The following is a 14,475-nucleotide window of genomic DNA, read 5'->3' as shown; positions in this document are numbered from 1 at the left end:
ATTGGTGGCGTTATCCGATATCACAAATCCCCAGGAGAGTCTAAGTGGGGTAAGCCAATGTGCGATGATGGCCCTCAGTTTCCGTAAGAGGTTGTCAGCGGTGTGCCTCTTACGGAAAATGGTGATACACAGCGTAGCCTGCCTAGAAATGAGTTTGGATTTGCGAGAGGCTGCTATTGGTGCCACTGCTGCTGTTGTTGCTGTGGGAGGCAATATATCTACCAAGTGGGCTGTCACAGTCATATAGTCCTTAGTCTGCCCTGTTACACTTGTCCGCATGTCCATGGTTAAGTGGACACTGGATACAACCGCATTTTTTAGGACACTGGCGACACTTTTTCTGACATCTCTGTACATTCTCAGAATCTAGATGGGATTTGGTACCGGGGACACAATACCTCCATCAATTGTCTAAATCCCACTGCACTAATGGCGGATACCGGACGCATGTCTAACACCAACAAAAGTGTCAAGGCCTCAGTTATCCGCTTTGCAACAGGATGACTGCTGTCATATTTCATCTTCCTCACAAAGGACTGTTGGACAGTCAATTGCTTAGTTGAAGTAGTATAAGTGATCTTCCGACTTCCACTCTGAGATGATGATCAACTCCCAGCAGCAACAACAACAGCAGCAGCAGTAGGCGTACCACTCAAGGATCCTCCCGAGGAATCCCGGTTAGGAGAGGACTCGTCAGTCTTGCCAGGGACATGGCCTGCAGGACTACTGACAGTCACGGCTGAAAAGGAAGTTGACGTTGAGGGAGTTGGTGGTGAGGCTTGCAGGACCTTGGGTACAGGAGGAAGAAAAGATTTAGGTGCCAGTGGACTGCTTACGCTCTTACCCAAAGTTTCACTACTTGACACTGACTTCTGATGAATGCGCAGCAGGTGACGTATAAGGGAGGATGTTCCTAGGTTGTTAACGTCCTTACCGCTACTTATTACAGATTGACAGAGGCAACACATGGCTTGACACCTGTTGTCCGGATTTGTGGTGAAATAAGTCCACACCGAAGAGGTGGCTTTTTTGGTATTTTGTAGAGGCATCACAATGGGCTTCTTCATCCCACGGACAACAGGTGTCTCCCCGGGTGCCTGACTTAAACAAACCACATCACCATCAGAATCCTCATCGTCAACTTCCTCCTCAGCGCCAGCAACACCCATATCCTCATCCTGGTGTACTTCAACAGTGACATCTTCAATTTGAATATCAGGAACTGGACTGTGGATGCTCCTTCCAGCACTTGCAGGGGGCGTGCAAATGATGGAAAGAGCCACCTCTTCCGGTCCAGTGTTGGGAAGATCAGGCATCGCAACCACCGACACACTTGGACTCTCCTTGGGGATTTGTGATACCATCTTAGAACGCACAGTTCTTTGCTGTGCTCTTAACAACTTAACTCTTCTCATTTTTCTAGCAGGAGGATGAGGGCTTCCATCGTCATGTGAAGTTTAACCACTAGTCATGAACATAGGTCAGGGCCTTAGCCGTTCCTTGCCACTCTGTGTTGTAAATGGCATATTGGCAAGTTTACGTTTCTCCTCGGACCATTTAAATTTATTTTTTTGGGTCTTTTTACTGAACTTTTGCTTTTTGGATTTTACATGCTCTCTACTATCACATTGGGCATCGGCCTTGGCAGACGACGTTGATGGCATTTCATCATCTATGTCATGACTAGTGGCAGCAGCTTCAGCACTAGGAGGAAGTGGTACTTGATCTTTCCCTATTTTATCCTCCAAATTTTAGTTCTCTATTATTTTTCTGGAGCTATATAACACAAGGGGGTCATTCTGACCCGTTCGCTCGCTGCGTTTTCACGCAGCAGAGCGAACAGGTCCCTGCTGCGCATGCGCCGGCGTGGCCAGACCAAACGGGGGGCGGGCCACAGCAGCTGTGTGACGTCATACGCAGCCGCTGTGGGCCAGGAAGCGAGGAGTAGCTCCCGGCCCGCTCGCTAAAGTTGCGCTGGCCAGGAGTTACTCCTGAAGTGCAAAGGCATCATCACTGTGCGATGCCTTTGCACTTCTGTGAGGGGGGCCGGACTGACATGCGGGGCGGACTAGCCCCGTGCTGGGAAAGTTGATCGTAGCTGTGCAAAATTTTGCACAGCTACGATCAACTCGGAATGACCCCCCATATGCGGCACAGGAGAGCGTACCCCTACACCTCACAGGGCAAACCCTGTAAAAATTATTTCAATATTATTAACCCCTTAACTCCTTTATTTGGAGTAAATAATATACAGCACAGGACAGCACCACTGAACTTATATGGCAGCACCACTGGACTGATTCAGGACAACACAGCACCACTGCAATGGACTGGATTTATACAGCAGCACTGGACATATGGCAGCAGAGGACACTACTGTGACAGGTCACTGGACTGGCTGATGCACAGGACAGTACCACTGGTCTGATGCAGGACAACACAGCAACACTTTAAGGGTCTTATTAATCTATTATACAGCAGCACTGGTCATATGGCAGCAGAGGACACCACTGTGAATGGTCACTTGACTGACTGACTGACTGACTGACTGACTGACTGATGCACAGGACTCTACCACTGGTCTGATGCAGGACAACACTGCAAAACTTTAAGGGACTTATTAATATATTATACAGCAGCACTGGGCAAATGGCAGCAGAGGACACCACCACTGTGACTGATGCAGCACAACACACCACCACTGAACTGATGCAGCACAACACAGCACCACTGGACAACACTGGACATATGGCAGCAGAGGACACAATCACTGTGACTGGAAAGATTCAGCACAAGACACGGACACTGAGGACACTGAGAGAACGGAGACACGTCCTCTCTCTACACTCTCCAATGCCCGGAGTGAAAATGGCGGCGACGCTCGGGTCCTACTCCTTATATGGAATCCAAACCCCGCGAAAATCTGACAGCGGGATGATGACGTTTTGCCTCTGGTTTCTGAGTCAGGCGGGAAAACCTGAGCCTGACTCGGATCCGGGCTCGGAGCGTGAAGTCCGGTAGGGTTTGGTTCTCAGGGAACCGAACCCGCTCATCCCTACTTTATATTCCCATTACAGGATGACTCACTAATTAGATTTTGCTTGTCTTTGCCTGTAATGACTACGCAGCAGCTAACCAGAGTTTTACCAGATAAATTAGCTGGGGAGGGCTCATTTGCTGTAAGGCAGTGGTGGAAAAGTTTGACCTTCTTCATGCACTGGAAAAGGGCATGGTCATGTGTCACTGTGGTATTACCACATGTCATGGGGGCGTGTCTCATATCATGGGTGGGGCGTGCTATCGTGACGTGTCATCTAGGCATACCGGCTGAGCAGGCCAGCAGGTATCGGAGATTCTCGTTCAGGTGTAAAGTAAACACAGGCGGACCGGCTCATCTGGCCATCTGTCTTTCTGGCATTTGGTAGAATTGCCAGATGGGCAGTCTTTCCATGCTGTAAAGCACAATAGGGTCAATCCCCACTTTATGGAGAGGCCACTAAGGGGGAGCTGTGTCAAATCTTCTACATAGGACAGGTGGGGAAGGTGCCCATCACAACCTTTTATATAATGTACTTGATACTGTAAATGATATTCAGATGCTGATTGGTTGATATGGGCAACTTTTTCCTTTCTACTCTTTTGAGGGTTTGATACAACTCCTCCTGAGGGCCAGGCCTAGGTGTCATAAATCAGTTATTACTTGTGTCATATACTTTCTTTTCTTAACCATAAAAAACAATGACCATTTCAATTTTATACAACGGGTGTATGAGATGTGGTAACGTTTGGTGTGTGAGGTGGATTTCAGCAAAAATAGCTTAAGGTGGCACAAATTGAAATTTAGGCTTGGACAGCTGGTAGGTTACGGGAGAAGAAAAATACGTATAGAGAATGCTTGAAAAGTAGTTTCAGAGATGAGAGATAGCTATAACTATATCACCATGAAACTGGATGGTTATGTTGGTTACTTACCATAGTAGTATTGAAGCAATTTCCCACAGGGGAGTTCAGAGCAGCTTGCAATAGGAATGGCCAAATTTCCTTTTAAAAACTGCCGATCATAACATAATTTATATTTCTAATATGTTATCAGTAAGTTGAAGACTCACTGTCCAAATTTTATTACTTGCTGTCAGTTATGTCTCAGATCTGAGATTTTAATGCAAGTTGTCAGCTAGAGCTGTGGAGTATGAAGCAGACTGAGATGTATCAAGACAGTATGTGAGCACCAGCTGGGGGAGCTTCAAGGAGGGCAGAGAAACCATTCCGTTGGCTTTTAACAGATCAAGAAGTGCTTCAGGTAATGTCACAACATCATTAGTCAACAGGCTCCGCCTCCTTTCCTTCCTTAATATGGCCTCTCTTACTCTCCGCTGTTCCCCCACTCATGGGTTTCATTCAGTGCCCTCCAACCCCCAGCCCCTATAGTTTTTGTTTTCGCTCCTCTTGGCTCTTCTTTAGCAGCATCCTGCCATGTGACGTTTAAGTATGCCTGAAGGGAGGCCGGATAATAAATATCTTACTGCATGGATCGCCCCATAACACCATTTCCATAGCTCCCATCCTTGGGAAGCTGGGATCTGGCCATGATGAGGAAAGTGGCTACAGCACAGTTGGGTGGCCACACAGTATTTTTCTCAGCTCCCCACCCTTCCTAAAGCCCATTAACTGTCAATGGTGCACACGGTTCCTGTTCTCCACCTGAATTGGGACACTTGGAAAAAATGGAAATAAGAAAACAACCAGTTTAAGAAAAGCTTTAATTAAATAGACACTCTCCAAAACCATTCTTATACTTGGCTGCTGTGCACATTGTCGTTTGGGTCCTCAATCAAGTCAGATGCACTAATTATCTGCATGATCTGTGAGTAATTGAATCTTTCTGGAGGATAATGTTTTAGAGTATTATCCATTTATTCCATAATGGGACTGATGCAGAGCTGGATCTATTCCCATCTGCAGAGCTTTTCTTGCCTATATTGGTCCTTTGCATGCTCAGAACATGCGACTATGCTAAAGGTGTGTACACTCGGTGAGATTTATCCTTGCGAATTTGATTATATAGTCATCAGATACACGCCCTAAAAACGCCCATGATATGCCTGTGTTTCCCCTAAACTAGAGATGAGCGGGATCGGTTCTCTGAGAACCGATCCCTACCGGACTTCACTACCCGAGCCCGGATCCGAGTCATGTTCGGGTTTCCCGCCTGACTCAGAAACCAGAACGAGGCAAGACAGCACCATCCCGCTGTCGGGTTTGGATAACATGTAAGGAGCCATGCGTTGCCGCCATTTTCACTCCGGCATTGGAGAGTGTAGTGAGAGTACGTGTCTCCGTCCTCAGTGTCCTGCATCAGTACAGTGGTAGCGTCTTGTGCTGCATCAGTCTAGTCACAGTGGTGGTGTCCTCTGCTGCCATATGTTCAGTGCTGCTGTACAAGTCCAGTCCAGTGGTGCTGTGTTGTCCTGCATCAGAACAGTGGTAGTGTCTTGTGCTGCATCAGTCCAGTCACAGTGGTAGTGTCCTCTGCTGCCATATGTTCAGTGCTGCTGTACAAGTCCAGTCCAGTGGTGCTGTGTTGTCCTGCATCAGAACAGTGGTAGTGTCTTGTGCTGCATCAGTCCAGTCACAGTGGTGGTGTCCTCTGCTGCCATATGTTCAGAGCTGCTGTATAAGTCCAGTCCATTGCAGTGGTGCTGTGTTGTCCTGCATCAGTCCAGTGGTGGTGTCCCTGTGCTGCTGTATATGTCCAGTGGTACTACCGTATATGTCCAGTAATAGTGCCGTATATGTCCAGTAATACTGCCGTATATGTCCAGCGGTACTGCCTTATAAATACAGTGATACTGCCATATATATCCAGTGGTACTGCCGTATAATTCCAGTGGTACTGCCGTATAAATCCTGTCCAGTGATACTACCATATATGTCTAGTGGTACTGCCATATAATTCCAGTGATACTGCCGTATATGTCCAGTGGTAAAGCCGTATAAATCCAGTGGTACAGCCGTATAAATCCAGTGGTACTGGCGTATGAATCCAGTCCAGTGATGCTGCCGTATATCTCCAGCGGTACTGCCATATAATTCCAGTGATACTGCCATATATGTACAGTGGTACTGGCATATAAATCTAGTGATACTGCCGTATATGTCCAGTAATACTGCCGTATAAATCCAGTGGTACTGACGTATAAATCCAGTCCAGTGATACTGCCGTATATGTCCAGTGATACTGCAGTATATGTCCAGTGGTACTGGCGTATAATTCCAGTGATACTGACGTATAATTCCAGTGGTACTGGCGTATAATTCCAGTGGTACTGGTGTGTAAGTCCAGTGATACTGCTGTATATGCCCAGTGGTATTGCCATATAATTCCAGTGATACTGCGGTATATGTTCAATGGTACTGACATTTAATTCCAGTGATACTGCCGTATATGTCCAGTGGTACTGCCGTATAATTCCAGTGGTACTGCCGTATAAATCCAGTGATACTGCTTTATATGTCCAGTGGTAGTGCTGTATAAATCCAGTAATACTGGCGTATAAATCCAGTCCAGTGATACGGTCGTATATGTCCAGTGATCCTGCCGTGCATGTCCAGTGGTACTGCCGTATAATTCCAGTGATACTGTCGTATAATTCCAGTGGTACTGCCATATAAGTCCAGTGGTACTGCCGTATAATTCCAGTGATACTGATGTATAATTCCAGTGATACTGCCATATAATACCAGTGGTACTAGCGTATAAATCCAGTGATACTGCTGCTCAGTGGTATTGCCATTCCCAGTATTTCCAGTGATACTGCCATATATGTCCAGTGGTACTGCCATATAATTCCAGTGATACTGCCGTATATGTCCAGTGGTACTGCCGTATAATTCCAGTGGTACTGCCGTATATGTCCAGTGGTACTGTTGTATAAATCTAGTGGTACTGGCGTATAAATCCAGTCCAGTGATACTTCCATATATGTCCAGTGGTACTGCCATATAATTCCAGTGATACTGCCATATATGTCCAGTGGTACTGCCATATAATTCCAGTGATACTGCCATATATGTCCAGTGGTACTGGCGTATAAGTCCAGTGATACTGTCGTAAACGTCCAGTGGTATTGCTGTATAAATCCAGTGGTACTGGTGTATAAATCCAGTCCAGTGATACTGCCGTATATGTCGAGTGATACTGCCGTATATGTCCAGTGATACTGCCATATAAGTCCAGTGATACTGCCGTATAATTCCAGTGGTACTGGTGTATAAATCCAGTGATACTGCCGTATAAATCCAGTCCAGTGGTACTGCTGTATATCTCCAGTGGTACTGCCGTATAATTCAAGTGATACTGCCGTATAATTCCAGTGGTACTGCCATATAACTCCAGTGGTTCTGCCATATAATTCCAGTGATACTGACGTATAATTCCAGTGGTACTGCCATATAAATCCAGTGATACTGCCGTATAATTCCAGTGATACTACCGTAGAATTCCAGTGGTACTGCCATATAAGTCCAGTGGTACTGCCATATAATTCCAGTGATACTGCCATATAATCCCAGTGATACTTCCGTATAATTCCAGTGGTACTGACGTATAAATCCAGTGATACTGCCGTATATGTCCAGTGGTACTGCCATATAATTCCAGTGATACTGCCGTATATGTTCAGTGGTACTGCTGTATAAATCCAGTGGTACTGGCGTATATGTCCAGTTGTGCTGCCATATAATTCCAGTGATACTGCCATATATGTCCAGTGGTACTGGCATATAAATCCAGTGAAACTGCCGCATATGTTCAGTGGTACTGCTGTATAAATCCAGTGGTACTGGCGTATAAATCCAGTCCAGTGATACTGCCATATCTGTCCAGTGATACTGCCGTATATGTCCAGTGGTACTGCCGTATAGGTCCAGTGATACTGCCAGATAATTCCAGTGGTACTGGTGTATAAGTCCAGTGATACTGCCGCATAAATCCAGTCCAGTGGTACTGCTGTATATCTCCAGTGGTACTGCCATATAATTCCAGTGGTACTGCCATATAACTCCAGTGTGTCATGCAGCCGCCGCGGCCGCCGTACTTACCTCTCCGGGGGCGCTGGATCTCCGAGCGGCCGTCCTCGCTGGCGGTCTCCGGCTCCTGGCGCTCCGTCCAGCGCTCATAGTGTGGACGTCGCGGGTGCAGGTGACGTCATCAAGCGCTTCCCCAATCAGACACTGGCGGGAAGTTCAAATTCAGACGCCAGGCAGAGCTCCGGCGCCTGAGTATCATCTATTCTGCTACAGAAGTTGTGATCTCCAGAGCTCCCGTATTCCTGTGGTTTCCAGCCTTCCCAGACGGACTTCAGCGCCTCCAAGCACCTCAGTGCCTCCAAGCACTTCAGCGCCTCCAAGCACTTCAGCGCCTCCAAGCACCTCAGTGCCTCCAAGCACCTCAGCGCCTTCAAGCACTTCAGCGCCTCCAAGCACCTCAGTGCCTCCAAGCACCTCAGTGCCTCCACAAGCACTTCAGTGCCTCCAAGCACCTCAGTGCCTCCAAGCACTTCAGCGCCTCCAAGCACTTCAGTGCCTCCAAGCACCTCAGTGCCTCCAAGCACTTCAGCGCCTCCAAGCACCTCAAGGCCTCCAAGCACCTCAGCGCCTCCAAGCACTTCAGCGCCTTCAAGCACTTCAGCGCCTACAAGCACCTCAGTGCTCCAAGCACCTCAGTGCCTCCAAGCACCTCAGTGCCTCCAAGCACTTCAGCGCCTTCAAGCACTTCAGCGCCTACAAGCACCTCAGTGCCTCCAAGCACCCAGTGCACTCAAGCGCAGTTTGTGCCTCCAGCATCCGGTACTCTTCATTGATTCATCAGCGCCTTTTCAAGTTCTGTCTTTCAGGAGACCTCCAGCGTCCACACGTGCCTCCTGTCTGCCGACCTAATCCTGCATGAGGAAAACCTACATTCGGCCATCTCTGCTGCGGCCCAGTTGCGGTTCCTCTTCCCGGTCACCGGAAGAAACCCCGAGTCCACAACACTCCCAAACCAGGTCAGTGATACAGTGGTACTGCCATATAATTCCAGTGATACTGCCATATAATTCCAGTGATACTGCCATATAATTCCAGTGGTACTGCCATATAACTCCAGTGGTACTGCAATATAATTCCAGTGATACTGCCGTATAATTCCAGTGATACTGCCATATAATTCCAGTGGTACTGCCATATAAGTCCAGTGGTACTGGCGTATAAATCCAGTGATACTGCCGTATATGTCCAGTGGTACTGCCATATAATTCCAGTGATACTGTCGTATAAATCCAGTGATACTGCCATATATAGTCCTGTGGTACTGCCATATAATATCAGTGATACTGCTGTATATGTCCAGTGGCACTGCCGTATAATTCCAGTGATACTAATGTATAAATCCAGATCCAGTGATACTGCTGTATATGTCCATTGGTCCTGCCATATAATTCCAGTGATACTGCCGTATATGTCTAGTGGTACTGCCGTATAAATCCAGTAATACTACCGTATAATTCCAGTTGTACTGCCATTTAAATCCTGTGGTACTGCCGTATAACTCCAGTGATCCTGCTATATAATCCAGTGATACTGCCGTAAATGTCCAGTGGTACTGCCATATAATTCCAATGGTACTGGTGTATAAATCCAGTCCAGTGATAAGTCCAGTGATACTGCTGTATATGCCCAGTGGTATTGCCATTTCCAGTATTTCCAGTGATACTGCCGTATATGTCCAGTGGTACTGCCATATAATTCCAGTGATACTGCCGTATATGTCCAGTGGTACTGCCGTATAATTCCAGTGGTACTGCCGTATATGGTCAGTGGTACTGTTGTATAAATCTAGTGGTACTGGCGTATAAATCCAGTCCAGTGATACTTCCATATAAGTCGAGTGGTACTGCCATATAATTCCATTGATACTGCCATATATGTCCAGTGGTACTGGCGTATAAGTCCAGTGATACTGCCATATATGTCCAGTGGTACTGGCGTATAAGTCCAGTGATACTGTCATATATGTCCAGTGGTACTGCTGTATAAATCCAGTGGTACTGGTGTATAAATCCAGTCCAGTGATACTGCCGTATATGTTTAGTGATACTGCCGTATATGTCCAGTGATACTGCCGTATAAGTTCAGTGGTACTGGTGTATAAATCCAGTGATACTGCCGTATAAATCCAGTCCAGTGGTACTGCTGTATATCTCCAGTGGTACTGCCGTATAATTCCAGTGATACTACCGTATAATTCCAGTGGTACTGCCATATAACTCCAGTGGTACTGCCATATAACTCCAGTGGTACTGCCATATAATTCCAGTGATACTGCCGTATAATTCCAGTGATACTGCCGTATAATTCCAGTGGTACTGCCATATAAATCCAGTGATACTGCCGTATAATTCCAGTGATACTACCGTAGAATTCCAGTGGTAATGCCATATAAATCCAGTGGTACTGCCGTATAATTCCAGTGATACTGCCATATAATTCCAGTGATACTGACGTATAATTCCAGTGATACTGAAGTATAATTCCAGTGATACTGCCGTATATGTCCAGTGGTACTGCCATATAATTCCAGTGATACTGCCGTATATGTCCAGTGATACTGTTGTATAAATCCAGTGATACTGCCATATATGTCCAGTGGTACTGCCATATAATTCCAGTGATACTGCCATATATGTCCAGTGGTACTGGCATATAAATCCAGTGAAACTGCCGTATATGTTCAGTGGTACTGCTGTATAAATCCAGTGGTACTGGCGTATAAATCCAGTCCAGTGATACTGCCGTATCTGTCCAGTGATACTGCCGTATATGTCCAGTGGTACTGCCGTATAAGTCCAGTGATACTGCCAGATAATTCCAGTGGTACTGGTGTATAAATCCAGTGATACTGCCGCATAAATCCAGTCCAGTGGTACTGCTATATATCTCCAGTGGTACTGCCGTATAATTCCAGTGAGACTACCGTATAATTCCAGTGGTACTGCCATATAACGCCAGTGGTACTGCCATATAATTCCAGTGATACTGCCGTATAATTCCAGTGATACTGCCATATAATTCCAGTGGTACTGCCATATAACTCCAGTGGTACTGCCATATAATTCCAGTGATACTGCCGTATAATTCCAGTGATACTGCCATATAATTCCAGTGGTACTGCCATATAAATCCAGTGGTACTGGCATATAAATCCAGTGATACTGCCGAATATGTCCAGTGGTACTGCCATATAATTCCAGTGATACTGCTGTATATGTCCAGTGGCACTGCCGTATAATTCCAGTGATACTAATGTATAAATCCAGATCCAGTGATACTGCTGTATATGTCCATTGGTCCTGCCATATAATTCCAGTGATACTGCTGTATATGTCCAGTGGTACTGCTGTATAAATCCAGTAATACTACCGTATAATTCCAGTTGTACTACCATTTAAATCCTGTGGTACTGCCGTATAACTCCAGTGATCCTGCTATATAAATCCAGTGATACTGCCGTAAATGTCCAGTGGTACTGCCATATAATTCCAATGGTACTGGTGTATAAATCCAGTCCAGTGAAACTGCCATATATGTCCAGTGGTATTGCCATATAATTCCAGTGATACTGCAGTGTACGTCCAGTGGTACTGCCGTATAAATCCAGTAGTACTGGCGCATAAATCCAGTCCAGTGATACTGCCGTATATGTCCAGTGATACTGCCATATAATTCCAGTGGTACTGGTGTATAAGTCCAGAGATACTGCCATATATGTCCAGTGGTACTGCCATATAATTCAAGTGATACTGCCGTATATGTCCAGTGGTACTGCCGTATAAATCCAGTGGTACTGGTGCATAAATACAGTCCAGTGATACTGCCGTATATGTCCAGTGATACTGCCATATAATTCCAGTGGTACTGGTGTATAAGGCCAGTGATACTGCCGTATATGTCCAGTGGTACTGCCGTATAAATCCAGTGATAATGCTATATATATATACCCTGTTGCAAAGCGGATTACTGAGGCCATAACAACTATGCTAGTGTTAGACGTGCATCCGGTATCCGCCATTAGTGCAGTGGGGGGGTCAATGCAATGCAATGCAATGACCCAGCGCCTGCCATAAAAAGTGCAACTGTTGATGCTGGACATAGGGGATAATTCCAAGTTGATCGCAGCAGGATTTTTTATAGCAATTGGGCAAAACCATGTGCACTGCAGGGGAGGCAGATATAACATGTGCAGAGAGAGTTAGATTTGGGTGGGGTGTGTTCAATCTGCAATCTAATTTGCAGTGTAAAAATAAAGCAGCCAGTGTTTACCCTGCACAGAAACAAAATAACCCACCCAAATCTTACTCTCTCTACACATGTTATATCTGCCTCCCCTGCAGTGCACAGTGCCCTGCCAAATTGCTATCAAAAATCCTGCTGCGATCAACTTGGAATTACCCCCATGGTGCACTGTCTGGAACTACTGATGGTGCTACTGCATACAAAGTGGGCATCTCTGGGCTTGCACATTCCGGTGCAGATATTTGCATATTATTACTGGCAAGACTCCACAGACAAACACAAGTGCATGCACAGCACAGCCAACTCTGATTCAGGCACTAAATAGTAGAGATGTGCAGTTTAAATCCAAATATACCCGAACTTGGGAGTCACGAGCCAAACCAAGCCATGCCTCGGTTCCTCTCAGCAAATTTAGATATCAAAGTGAAGCAAAACTTCAGGGATGCATCTGGGGGGAGGGGGGGGGGGGGGGATTGGGTGGTTTATGTTTCCCGGGTGCTGGACTTGAGGGAGCACCAAGACAGTCGGAGAAAAATTTGTTGGAAGCATCCCATGGTGAGGGTAGGCTTCAGAGGGTAGGACAAGACCAGGTAAAGTAAGGGCAAGTACCCATGAGCCACCCCCTCTCAGTGGGCCCCCGGCCAGTGCTGCCCTGACGCATCTGTAGCTGATTTCCGGTCCAGTGATAATGACCGGGCTCCATGCCTGTGCCGCTGGACTAATCAGCAGGGCACATCTTTAGAGAGAGCGGGATCACCCAGCACAATAAAGGTTTTTATTCCTTATCTGCGCTGCGTGTATGACGTCATGGCGTCACACGAACTGAAGAACAGTGTGTGAGGAGCCTTCCACCACCATTGCCGTAGGGCGGAGCAAGGAAAAGATACAGGTAAGTGGTGTTGGGAGAGGGGTAACACATACACAGGCAGAGATATAGGCCCTCATTCCGAGTTAATCGCTCACTGCCGTTTTTCGCAGCGCAGCGATCAAGTGAAAAAGCGGCAATTCTGCGCGTGCGCTAAGTAATTTCACACAAAACTTTGTAGTTTTACCCAAGCTCGAGCGACGTTTTTCGCTCGAGTGTTCGAGTATGATTGAAAGGAAGTGGGTGTTTCTGGGCGGTAACTCAGCGTTTTCAGGGAGTGTGCTAAAAAACGCAGGCGTGCCAGGCAAAAACGCAGAAGTGGTGTGTAAAAGGGGGCTCTAGCTGGTGTAATGTGTAAAAGTGGCACTACTGTGCAGTGAAATTTGAATAATGGAGACTACAGCGTAATATGAATTGGTATTATTTTGTGTCCATGCCCCTTCCCCATGAAGCCACACCCCTATATTTTTTACGTGAGCAAGTGCCGCACACTGAACCTATTCTAATTATAGGGAGGGTGCCGGTGCTGTTTCTTGCACACAGCGCCAAAATGTCTAGGTATGGTACTGGCTCCATCCAAGACAGTGACGTGCGGTGAGGTCATTGGCTGGGGAGGCACACATATATATATATATATATATATATATACATACATACACACACACACACACATACACAGTGGTCGAAATGGAAATTTCGAAGTGGGGCTATGCAAGAGTCAAGGATGCAAATATGCGCGCCCCTTTTTTAGGCGTGGTCACCCCAAAAAGGGGCATGGTCAACCAAAAGGGGGCATGTCCAGTGTAGTAGAACACCTTATACTATCTAGTACTGGATCCCCTTTCACCTTATAGCACACAGTACGAGCCAAAATTCACATTATAGCACACGGTACGAGCCAAAATTCACATTATAGCACACGGTACGAGCCGAAATTCACCTTATAGCACACGGTATGAGCCGAAATTCACATTGTAGCACACGGAACGAGCCAAAATTCACATTGTAGCACACTGAATGAGCCAAAATTCACATTGTAGCACACTGAATGAGCCAAAATTCACATTGTAGCACACTGAATGAGCCGAAATTCACATTGTAGCACACTGAATGAGCCGAAATTCACATTGTAGCACACTGAATGAGCCGAAATTCACATTATAGCACACTGAATGATCCGAAATTCACATTGTAGCACACTGAATGAGCCAAAATTCACATTGTAGCACACTGAATGAGACGAAATTCACATTGTAGCACAATGAATGAGCCGAAGTTCA

The sequence above is a fragment of the Pseudophryne corroboree genome, chromosome 4, assembly GCF_028390025.1.
Source record: "Pseudophryne corroboree isolate aPseCor3 chromosome 4, aPseCor3.hap2, whole genome shotgun sequence".
Lineage (NCBI taxonomy): Eukaryota > Metazoa > Chordata > Amphibia > Anura > Myobatrachidae > Pseudophryne > Pseudophryne corroboree.
The sequence above is the reverse complement of the archived record's forward strand: the minus strand, read 5'-3'. Positions refer to the sequence as shown.